Source organism: Miscanthus floridulus, chromosome 17 (assembly GCF_019320115.1).
Source record: "Miscanthus floridulus cultivar M001 chromosome 17, ASM1932011v1, whole genome shotgun sequence".
Taxonomy (NCBI): Eukaryota; Viridiplantae; Streptophyta; class Magnoliopsida; order Poales; family Poaceae; genus Miscanthus; species Miscanthus floridulus.
Window position 1 is genome coordinate 45,567,488 of NC_089596.1, and position 12,870 is coordinate 45,580,357.

Below are 12,870 nucleotides of genomic sequence, written 5' to 3' on the forward strand. Positions count from 1 at the left end.
CAAGGGCATCACCAATGTTATTGTACCCAGGATGATTGATATCCACTTTGTAGAATTGATTTTGTCTCAACTCCACCAAAACATGTTTTTGGATTAGAGCTCAAAAGACCTTATTTGGATATTTGGTAGTCATGAGTACCACTGTGGACCGAACCTATATTAATTTGACATATCACTTAGCGACCAACAAACATTATTTGTTTATCAAGATAATGTAGTAAAGATAAGTGATATTTTGTTCACCTACCTTCATTGGAGGAGGTTGCTCATGTATCAGACTCTTGTGGCATGTAGTCTCGTCATGAGCTTCCTCTTATTGTGCAATGGTAGTCTCTCCAAGCACTCCATGATGATCCTTACATATAAAACAATATAAAACAAACATTTTACTATAATAAATATGAAAATATGGTTCTTACATTTTGTACCTTTATTATTCTACCTCCATAGAATTCCATGGGGTAACACCCCAAAATTTGCCACTTTTGAAAATAGAGTTAAAATGATTTATTTGTGAATTATTGTGCACATGAAAATATACGAAAATAAAAATTTTCATTAATTTAAAATTTATCATAAGGTAGAAACGTGTTTGTTGCATTCAAGCCGGTTGCACCTCGTGTTTCTATGTGCAAAATGTGTGTTTTTTATACGTTTAGGAGATGAATATCTATCTCTAGGATTTTCTAGCTTCTTTCTGGAATTTAATTCCTACCTCCTTCACCTTAATCTTTATGTTCCAAGTTCCCAACAATATTTTTATGAGCTCCAAATACTTTATTTGGGTTCATCATGTTCCAAATTGTCTCTGAGAATTTTCCCCAAATTTTCAGAGGTCTCGGAGTATTTTTCGTGGCTTAAATATTAATTTTGGACTTTTCTAGAATTATTTTATCCATAAAATTAATTAATTCCGAAAATAATAAATCTCTCATTTTTCCCAACGCTCAAAGCCCATGTGCAATAATCCTAATAAATCCTAAAGGCCCATGCATTTATTTACTAATGGGCTTTAATGATTATTTAGGCCCATTAGTAAATGTGGAGGGGGTAACATCAATTAGTACCATATCGCTAGTTGACGTGGATGTGGAAAGTTTTTCTTCCTATATATATCAACCAACCTCTTGGGCAAAGCACACCAAAACTATCATATAGGGAGCCCCTAGTTTGAAAAATCCCTTGTGTAGTAAATTATATTTTTCTCCTCTTCCCTCGCCGTCGTCGTCGCCGTCGCTGTCGCCGCCGCACGCCACTGCCATCACAAGGTACCTCTCTTTGTTATCTACATCTTAGCATCATTGTTTATATCAATCAGCCACCGTATGACTATTTCCCCTTCGTTTTCTTTTTTCCGGCCATGTGCCACGTAAGCCCCTTCTGCTAGCCATATATATATCATGTTGAGCCGTCCAATCTAAGATCTATGGCCCAGATTAAAACATACCCCTTCGCTGTTCTTTTTGCTAAAGAGCCCGTGTATATTTTGGCAAATTAACCCGCAGTCCATGACGTATTCCCGCAATACGTTTTCTTCTTTCGAAAAGCGTAGTTTTTCGGTTTAGATCCAAAATACGTTTTCACTTATTTACATATTTGCCACTGATTTTGTTTTACCCATAACTTCTCCATTTTAACTCCGATTTGACCCGTTCAACTTGCGTTAGGTTCATAATTTCATAATCTACATGTTAATACTATTGTTAAGTAGGTTTTCAACTTTTAAAATTCATGGCTAGATTTAATCTATTATTTTATTAAAGGAAATCTTGTTTATTTCATATCTTCTGTGTTTTAATTCCATTTTAGTCCATTCAAGTTGCGTTAGATTCATAGCAACAAGATCTACGCGTTAGTAACGATGTTTATCATGTCACTAATATTGAAATTTCATGGTTTAAATCATATCTTAAATAACAGTTATGCAACTGTGTTTTGTAAATAAAATATGATTTGTTTTACTTTAGTTTTATAATTTGAATCTAAATTTGACTTAATTCCACATATTGTATCTATAAAATATCTTATATATGTTATTATATAATTAAAACACATGAAGCTAATAGTTTTATGAGCAGATCTTCTGGTAGATGTATCTTTTTCACCATAGCTCTTATTAGAGTCCTTTTCGTGTCTGTGTGTTCGTAGCGAGACATAGATTTGTTTTATAAACTTTTCATCTTGATTTTATGTTTGGTGTATTATTCTAAATTAGATCTATTGTTTGCTTCGTGTATGATTGTACGGATGTTTGTGTGGTGCTTTATGATTACGTCTAGTCGGTGAGATATACGTGGTGATCAAGAAGAAGAAGAAGAAGAACGTTAAAGAATAATGCTTACCGAAGGATTGGTGTTTAAGGCAAGTATAGCATAGGACCATCCTTGTTGTCCTATTCATCTTTAATCACTTAATCCATACTGCATGTGTCTACCTTGACTACCACTAAGGATTTCCTAGTACTTTGTTACTTTGTACCTTGATACCTATGGGGCATTGCATTAGGTAGTATGATGCTAGTGCTCAACTACAACCATGATCTTATAACTTGACTAATGGAATATGCAATAAACATTAAAAGATGCTTTTTACCAACATGGAATAAGGGGGCCAGAGCATTGGGCTATTTTATGGTGCTCTAGATTCCTCTCCCTAAGGACTTATCTATAAGTGATCATCCGGGACTTACAGTACAGCTGTGAGGGCTATATGGCTCTGGCTTTAGCTCAGTATGAGGATATTTTCTAGCTTGTTAGAGGTTACCTTTATGGCACAAGAGGGGTGTGTTCCGGGTTGGATATAGTGCGACCTCTGTCTGTGAGTGTATAGGCTGCGCGTCATTGTGCCTGTCGGAAGGGGAGCCCTACATTCACAGGCCATAGAAACCTAGCGGCCCTAACTTATTAGACAAACCTTTGAAAGGCTTCATAGTGAACCCTGTCGACCTTCCTTGGTAGTGGGTCAAGAGGTTGGCCTCCTCAGGCGAAAGGGTAAATCACGACTCACAGTGAAAGTGTACAACCTCTGCATAGTGTAAAACGGGTATATCAGCCATGCTTACGATCATGAGCGGCCTTGGAACCCTTACGGAATAGAGGATGAACATAGATGATACTAATGATGAAGATGCTCACTAATGATTACCATTTATGCTATTCATTATTCATGTTTACCTGATCATGTGTTTATAGGCTTGTGGATAAACTTGTTGCCACCCAATTGCTAAAAGATGACTCATTAAAAGCTAATCGTAGTTAACCAGTGTCAGCCTTTTGAGCCTGATGAACCCCATGTTATATTTGTTGAGTACGACATGTACTTACGCTTTCTTTATTTTTTAATTATTTGGATAAAAATCCTAGATGGGTACCAGATTGCTAGAGTTTGGAGGAATTAGGCTTGTGATCAACCAGTCAGTTGTCTCTGTGGATTTGGTGTCTTCGCCTAAAGATTGGAGTTGTCTTTCCACTGTCTATACTCTAAGGTTATATTCTTTATACTAATACGCTATGTATTTAAGCATTGTCTTTTGATATTACCCTTATTTGTAGCTATATGTAAGATTTGACTTCCTGGGTTCACATATGGTGTGTATCTGGTTTTGTTCCTAAAACCGAGTGCTACAAAGTGGTATCAGAGCAATACTGACTGTAGGACGCAAGCCTAGTAGAAACTGGTCGTTCTAAGGTTTAGAAGTTACTACAAAAACCCTTGCTCTATGAACTTTGATATTTTCTTCTCTACTATATCTCTACCCTTACTATTCATCTCTACCTTGGTGCTTATTTTGAAGTATTTGTTCTCATCTTCACTCCTTGATTTGATATGCTTTTAGAACTATCCATCATCATCTTCTTGCATAATCTAAAGATGGGTCTTAGGATTGTTACCCTTAGTATAATGAGGACGATAGTATCGCAAGTTGAGTCAATGATTGAGTGTGCACCTTTATTGCTTTGTTGAACTGTCATTATGCTTATGATTGTTTTGGATTTTTGTAATGATTGCAATGATCTTGTTGGGTGTCCCCATAATTTCATTTAGTTTATAGGCCTAAGGTATAAGGATCAATGAAATAAATAGTTGGGCTATGGTTTTCTTCTGTTCTCCCTATCCTGTCCTTTCAGAGCAGTCTACACTCTTCGGCTTATATCTAATAATCCTGGAGATGACCCAAAATCATGAGAAAATTTTGGACAATAGTAGACTTCAATATCTTTCTCTGAGCGCAAGAATTAGCCTGATAGCTATTTTGGTTACGGAGATACAAAAATCCCAAGGCAATGCATCTGTGTTGTTTGGAATCTAGAGTAGTCTCTGTTGTGTACTATTTTCGACCAAGAAAACTAAGGAATTTGGAAACGTGTTCTATAAGGAAGTTGTGGAGAATTTTATAAGATTTCCAATGGTATAAGATACAACTTCATTGGATTAACAAAATGGGAGTTACAGCTGTTTTACTATGCTGCTGTTTTTCATCTCGCGAGGAATTTCAGGTTTTTTGTTCTTGCCCATACATAGGAGTATCATTGGGATGACAGAACATCTTGATATTAGTTAACTCATCTAGAAGGAGGTGCAAGATATACTTTGGTGTCCCCTAGTTTATCTTCTCTTAAGGGGGTAGCCAAGTTGAAGAATTTACAAGATGAAGTATCTTACGTTTTAGTTTGCGCAGCGAAAGCGTGGTGGTACTCAAAGATGTGAAAGAAGTTTAGAGTCTCAATGAGGTTTGATTAAAGGTTCAAGGGAGGTTTAACCAAGATCATCAAGATTTTGGTAGAGCTACCGGAGAAGTTTTCAAGTTAGTTTGGATCAAGAGACCTCAGCTAAGTGTTTGAAGGAATCCAAAAAGAGGTTGGAGTAAAACATAAGTATTAGCTTTGCCAGAACCAGACAAGAGCTTCATATCTATAATGATGCACCTTGGTAGGGTGTGGAATGTGCCCTTATACGAGAGGAAAAGAAGTGGCTTATTCATTAAGTCAACTAAGGAAGCATGAGTTAAACTACCCAACATGCATCTGGAGTTACCCGTCAGGGAGCATGGAAGTAATATCTTTTTGGAAGTAAAAGTGTCATCTAGGAGGATGACAGAAAACTATAGGACATCCTCACTAAGTTGGTCTTGAGCTTGTGATATCCTCGTTAGAATAAAATTGATTATGACTTGGAAAAGTGCTATCACTTGGAGAAGCAAAAGTCATGGCCGATGCCCTTAGCAACGGAGAGTCATGCAAAGAAGGTTCGGGTGACACCGAGGATTAAGAATTGTATTCCAAGTTTGAGCAAATTGACCGAAATCATTAATGTTTTAAAGATTGGTAGTAGAATTTCCTTCTAACTAAGAGAATCATCAGGCTCTGTTGGAAGATAAGTATTTTAAGGAAGAAAATTGGTATTATAGGAAAGGTGCCTAGTGATTGGAGTTACCTGAGAATTGTTCAAGGTACCTGTCATAATCTTGGAGTTAGTTTGACAAGTTACTTGGAGTAAGATTTACATGTATGCAAAGTAAAGTGGATTCTTATCAAGACGATGGAACTACACGATGAAGTAAAGAAGAATCTAGAGACGAAGTAGCCCTATCTCCTAGTCGACATTGTTCGAATCTCGAGGACGAGATTCATCCTAAGGGGGTAGAATTGTAACACCCCAAAATTTGCCACTTTTGAAAATAGAGTTAAAATGATTTATTTGTGAATTATTGTGCACGTGAAAATATAGGACAATAAAAATTTTCATTAATTTAAAATTTATCATAAGGTAGAAACGTGTTTGTTGCATTCATGCCGGTCGCACCTCGTGTTTCTATGTGCAAAATGTGTGTTTTTTATACGTTTAGCAGACGAATATCTATCTCTAGGAATTTTCCAGCTTCTTTCTGGAATTTAATTCCTACCTCCTTCACCTTAATCTTTATGTTCCAAGTTCCCAACAATATTTTTATGAGCTCCAAATACTTTATTTGGGTTCATCATGTTCCAAATTGTCTCTGAGAATTTTCCTCAAATTTTCGGAGGTCTCGGAGTATTTTTCGTGGCTTAAATATTAATTCTAGACTTTTCTAGAATTATTTTATCCATAAAATTAATTAATTCCAAAAATAATAAATCTCTCATTTTTCCCAACGCTCAAAGCCCATGTGCAATAATCCTAATAAATCCTAAAGGCCCATGCATTTATTTACTAATGGGCTTTAATGATTATTTAGGGCCATTAGTAAATGTGGAGGGGGTAACATCAATTAGTACCATATCGCTAGTTGACGTGGATGTAGGGAGTTTTTCTTCCTATATATATCAACCAATCCCTTGAGCAAAGCACACCAAAACTACCGTATGGGGAGCCCCTAGTTTGAAAAATCCCTCGTGTAGTAAATTATATTTTTCTCCTCTTCCCTCGCCGTCGTCGCCGCTGCAAGCCACTACCATCACAAGGTACCTCTCTTCGTTCTCTACATCTTAACATTATTGTTTGTATCAATCAGCCACCGTATGACTATTTCCCCTTCGTTTTCTTTTTTCCGGCTGTGTGCCACGTAAGCCCCTTCTGCTAGCCATATATATATCATGTTGAGCCGTCCAATCTAAGATCTATGGCCTAGATTAAAACATACCCTTTCGCTGTTCTTTTTGCTAAAGAGCCCATGTATATTTTGGAAAATTAACCCGCAGTCCATGACGTATTCCCGCAATACGTTTTCTTCTTTCGGAAAGCGTAGTTTTTTCGGTTTAGATCCAAAATACGTTTTCACTTATTTACAGATTTGCCACTGATTTTGTTTTAGCCATAACTTCTCCGTTTTAACTCCGATTTGACCCGTTCAACTTGCGTTAGGTTCGTAATTTCATAATCTACATGTTAATACTACTGTTAAGTAGGTTTTCAACTTTTAAAATTCGTGGCTAGATTTAATCTATTATTTTATTACAGGAAATCTTGTTTATTTCATATCTTCTGTGTTTTAATTCCGTTTTAGTCCATTCAAGTTGCGTTAGATTCATAGCAACAAGATCTACACATTAGTAATGATGTTTATCATGTCACTAATACTGAAATTTCATGGTTTAAATCATATCTTAAATAATAATTATGCAACTGGGTTTTGTAAATAAAATATGATTTGTTTTACTTTAGTTTTATAATTTGAATCTAAATTTGACTTAATTCTATATATTGTATCTATAAAATATCTTATATATGTTATTATATAATTAAAACACATGAAGCTAATAGTTTTATGAGCAGATCTTCTGGTTGATGTATCTTTTTCACCATTGCTCTGATTAGAGTCCTTTTCACGTCTGTGTGTTCATAGCGAGACGTAGATTCGTTTTACAAACTTTTCATCTTGATTTTATGTTTGGTGTATTGTTCTAATTTAGATCTATTGTTTGCTTTGTGTATGATTGTACGGATGTTTGTGTGGTGCTTTATGATTACGTCCAGTCGGTGAGATAAACGTGGTGATCAAGAAGAAGAAGAAGAACGTTGAAGAATAATGCTTACCGAAGGCTCAGTGTTTAAGGCAAGTATAGCTTGGGACCATCCTTATTGTCCTATTCATCTTTAATCACTTAATCCATACTGCATGTGTCTACCTTGACTACCACTAAGGATTTCCTAGTACTTTATTACCTTGTACCTTGATACCTATGGGGCATTGCATTAGGTAGTATGATGCTAGTGCTCAACTACAACCATGATCTTGTAACTTGACTAATGGAATATGCAATAAACATTAAAAGATGCTTTTTAGCAACATGGAACAAGGGGGCTAGAGCATTGGGCTATTTTATGGTGCTCTAAATTCCTCTCTCTAAGGACTTATCGATAAGTGATCATCCAGGACTTACAGTACAGCTGTGAGGGCCATATGGCGCTGGCTTTAGCTCAGTATGAGGACCTTTTCTAGCTTGTTAGAGGTTATCTTTATCACGCAAGAGGGATGTGTTCCGGGTTGGATATAGTGTGGCCTCTGTCGTTCAGTGTATAGGCTATGCATCATTGTGCCTGTCGGAAGGGGAGCCCTACATTCGCAAGCCACAGAAACCTAGCGGCCCTAACTTGTTAGACGAACCTTTGAAAGGCTTTATAGTGAACCCTATCGACCTTCCTTGGTAGTGGGTCAAGAGGTTGGCCGCCTCGGGCGAAAGGGTAAATCACGACTCATAGTGAAAGTGTACAACCTCTGCAGAGTGTAAAACTGGTATATCAGCCGTGCTCACGGTCACGAGCGGCCTTGGAACCCTTACAGAATAGAGGATGGATACAGATGATACTGATGATGAAGGTGCTCACTAATGATTACCGTTTATGCTATTCATTATTCATGTTTACCTAATCATGTGTTTATGGGCTTGTGGATAAACTTATTGCCACCCAATTACTAAAAGATGACTCATTAAAAGCTAATCGCAGTTAACTAGTGTCAGCCTTTTAAGCCTCATGAACCCCGTGTTATATTTGTTGAGTACGACATGTACTTATGCTTTCTTTATTTTTAATTATTTGGATAAAAATCCTGGATGGGTACCAGATTGCTAGAGTTTGGAGGAATTAGGCTTGTGATCAACCAGTCAGTTGTCCATGTGGATTTGGTGTCTTCGCCTGAAGATTGGAGTTGTCTTTCCGCTGTCTATACTCTAAGGTTATATTCTGTATACTAATATGCTATGTATTTAAGCATTGTCTTTTGATATTACCCTTATTTGTAGCTATATGTGAGATTTGACTTCCTGGGTTCACATATGGTGTGTATCTGGTTTTGTTCCTAAAATCGGGTGCTACACATGGGCAAGAATTAAATTGAAAGGAAGAGAAATGGTAATTGCAATTATACAGTGTTATAATGTTATTTATCTTTAATAAATTGACATTATAATTCTAATATATCATATTCAATGGTTCAATGAAAGGATGTACCGCTATTTGTCTAGAATCATTAGCAGAGCATTATGGGGACATTGTTTCTACTTCTCGAATTAGTAATTCCTTGTCATTAGTGTCACCTTAGCATTAGTTCCAATACAAATTCATGTAAATCATAATCACTAGGCAAATTTATTTATGGTCAGTTTGCAGAATTATTTATGGTCAGTTTGCAATTATACAGTGTTATAATGTTATTTATCTTTAATAAATTGACATTATAAGTCTAATATATCATATTCAATGGTTCAATGAAAGGATGTACCGCTATTTGTCTAGAATCATTAGCAGAGCATTATGGGGATATTTTTTCTACTTCTAGAATTAGTAATTCCTTGTCATTAGTGTCACCTTAGCATTAGTTCCAATACAAATTCTTGTAAATCATAATCACTAGGAAAATTTATTTATGGTCAGTTTGCAGAATTATTTATGGTCAGTTTGCAATTACACAGTGTTATAATGTTATTTATCTTTAATAAATTGACATTGTAAGTCTAATATATCATATTCAATGGTTCAATGAAAAGATTTACCGCTATTTGTCTAGAATCATTAGCAGAGCATTATGGAGACATTGTTTCTACTTCTAGAATTAGTAATTCCTTGTCATTAGTGCCACCTTAGCATTAGTTCCAATACAAATTCTTGTAAATCATAATCAATAGGCAAATTTAATCAATTCACAAATAAGCCTGCTAATAAGAGGTCTAATTAAACATGTGAAAATAATTATCAAGCTCACTAGTCCAAATCTAATGATCGCATGAAAAGTTCAAAGACTATTGCAACACTATATATAGCTCACATAGACATTTCACAGGAATTATGGGTGAGATGATGTATAGGCTTGAGGAATTAATACCTGTGCACTACATGAGATTCTCCATTAATCAGTTACAGCAGTTGTGATAGATGAGAAAGCATGCACTCTGAATTGCAGCAGCTGTTGTTGATGACCAAGCCACAGAGAGAATAGACACTTGATGATGCTATTGATGAAAAAAAATCACCGTTAAAGATCTGAAAACCAGAGAAGAAAAGTTCTAACCAATTAAAGAAAAATTGTCGAGCTGGACAGCCTGCACCAAGCTGCAGAAATAAACGAGCAGTACTCCTGCTGAAGAAGTGAACTGCAGAACAAAAATAGCTAAGCTGCTCTTATAGAACTGAAACTCTGAAGAAATAAAATAGTTGATTTTCTGCTGTTGCCGAGATGACCTGTTTTGTTCACTGAAGCCAACAGAAGACAGGAAAGTGAGAATTGCAGCAGCAAATGGAAATTTGATTCAATGAAAAACGGCATGGTGTCTAAGGTTTATTTGCAAGCTGCTAAAGTCCAACTGAATCTCTGAAAATTAATTCAGTCGAGCTGCTGCTTCTTGGCAGCTGTACAGATGAATAGAATACCACAAGGTATTCTAGCCGCTGGAAGCACAATGGAGAAGCGTGATATGGAGCAAGCTGCTGAAGCTTGAAATGAACAGAAGGACTGCAAAAACTAAATTGTAGCAAGGTTAACCAAATTTTCTTAAAGCCATATCAAATCAAGATCGCTAGAGTTGAGATTTAAACCATAGGTTTGCTGCATCATGGTTTCCTATAAATCATGCTTAAACAACATAAAACGACATTTAACAATAAATCTATTTTTCAAAAGCATAAAAAATAGTAGAGTAAACATGCACATGATCACTCGTGTGTTACAGAAACAAAAAATTAGTAGTCAGTATGAATTTTAGCAGGATCCCACTAAGTCAACTAGGTTTACAAGAACATGATGAATTCAAACAATAAGATTTCATACAGCACCATGAACCCCTTCCCTTGTAAGAGCATTGAGATAAGCTACAAGTGTAGAAACAAGCACACTTGTCTTCATCCCTCCATGAATTTCACCACTGAAACAAAACTCGATCAAGAGAATGAACTAATGCCTTACTTTTCTAATGTGAGGGAAAAGCTGGGTACTTGGCATGAATTTCACCTTTGGATCTCTGCTGCCAGCCGCGCTAGTGCCCCATCCCGCGCCGCCACCCGCCCGCCTCGGTGCCGCATCCCGCGTTGCCGCCGCATCCTGCGCCGTAGAGATCTGCCCTGCATTGATGTGGAAGAGGCCTCGTCAATCGAGCCTGGCGGAGAGCACGGATGGAAACGCGTACCAACAGCCTAGCTATGACTGTCGCGGTGGAGGAACTGCATCTAGCCGGTAGTGTACGGACGGGGGACCTGAGCGCGACCTACCGCAGGAGGAGGGTGATCCGCTCCCCATGGATGCCAGTGCGTGGATCCGCTGTGGCGCGTTCCTTAGGAGGGAAGGAGGAGGATGCGGGCGACGGGCGGTGGCCGGACGCCGGAGGGCGTCGGGGTTGCTCTTCCCGTGAGCCCCGATGGAGGGGTCTGAAGGGGGCGGCGGCTAATGGGGATTAGGGAGAGAAAGCACAAGAGACGTGAGGGTTTAGGGATTTTTGGGCGAGGAGCGAGCGCGCGGACTAAAATCACTTGAGATTGGGATTTTTTTCAAAAAAAAGCATGAGTGCGGGACTTAGCCAATTTTTGGCTCGTGGCTGTGGTTCGGTGTAGTTGTGATAGATAGAGCGCGGGATATTAGAAGTTAGCCAAATTTTAGCTCACGGCAAACTATAAGCATGATCCATTTATTGTAGATATATACTCCACATGTATTGGAGTTTTAATAATTTTTTAACTTTACTACTTCCTCCATTCCAAATTAAAAGACATTTTGCGAACCGAGCGTAGCTCAGCTGGTTGGATTCTTACGTGTGCGTGCGTGTGTTCACATGGTGATTTGAGCTCGTGTATGTGAGCGTCTGTGTCTGTAGTTGGGTCTCGAAAAACAAGATTTTGGCTTTTCTAGAAAGATAACTTTGGTTATGCACTCCAATGCTCCACGTGTTGCCGGATCTACGTGTGACTTGTACGAATCCGCATGTCCCTTCGCTATTCATCGGACGTCGGCCATCAGGGTGGATCGAAGACGAAGTTAGGGTTCTGAGGAAAGCGTGGCCACAAGATTTTTATATTTAAACATTTATTCCATGGTAATCCAACAAATAATTACAATAATAACTAAAATTTGGACAGACCATTATGCAAACCGACACAACATATTTTGGGTCCATAAGCATAGCATAATACTTTTAGGCAATTGTAATAAAGTGGGACTATACATTCTTCACATATAGAAACATCTCTCATTTGGTCCTATAACTATGTATAAGATATATCCATTTGTGAACAATGCACAATATTATTTTTCTAAAATCATTTGAAATTTTTATGCAATGATTATACACCAAAATAATATTGTCATGCATGTTTATAGATTTTCCTAACCAAGTTTAGATATTATTACATTTATTCTATGTTAATCCAATGAATAATTGTTAAATAATAAATCAATTTGGTCAGATAATTCTGCAAATTGACACAACATATTTTGGGTCCATAGCCATTCCATAACAATTTTAGACAATTTCAATAAAGTAGGACTAGACATCCTACATATAGTAATATCTCTCACCTAGTCATATAACTATGTGTCGGATATGTCCATTTGTGAACAATGAGTAGTATTGCTTTGCTAAAATCATTTGAAACTTTATTCAATGATTATACATCAAAATCATGTTATCACGCAAGTTTATAGATTTTTCTAACCAAGTCTAGATATTATTACATTAATTTTATAGGAATTCAGCGGATAATTACAATAATAACTAAATTTGGTCAGATAATTCTGCAAATTGACCATCAAAATCATGTTATACAGTAGTTTCACGGATGAGCACACGTACGCAGTCGAACTTTATCTCTAGGCAACATATGCAAATGCATGGGAGCAAATATGAGACAACAATTGGCGAATGGTAGACCGTGTAAGTTTTTTCTATAAGATACACAATCATCATGAAC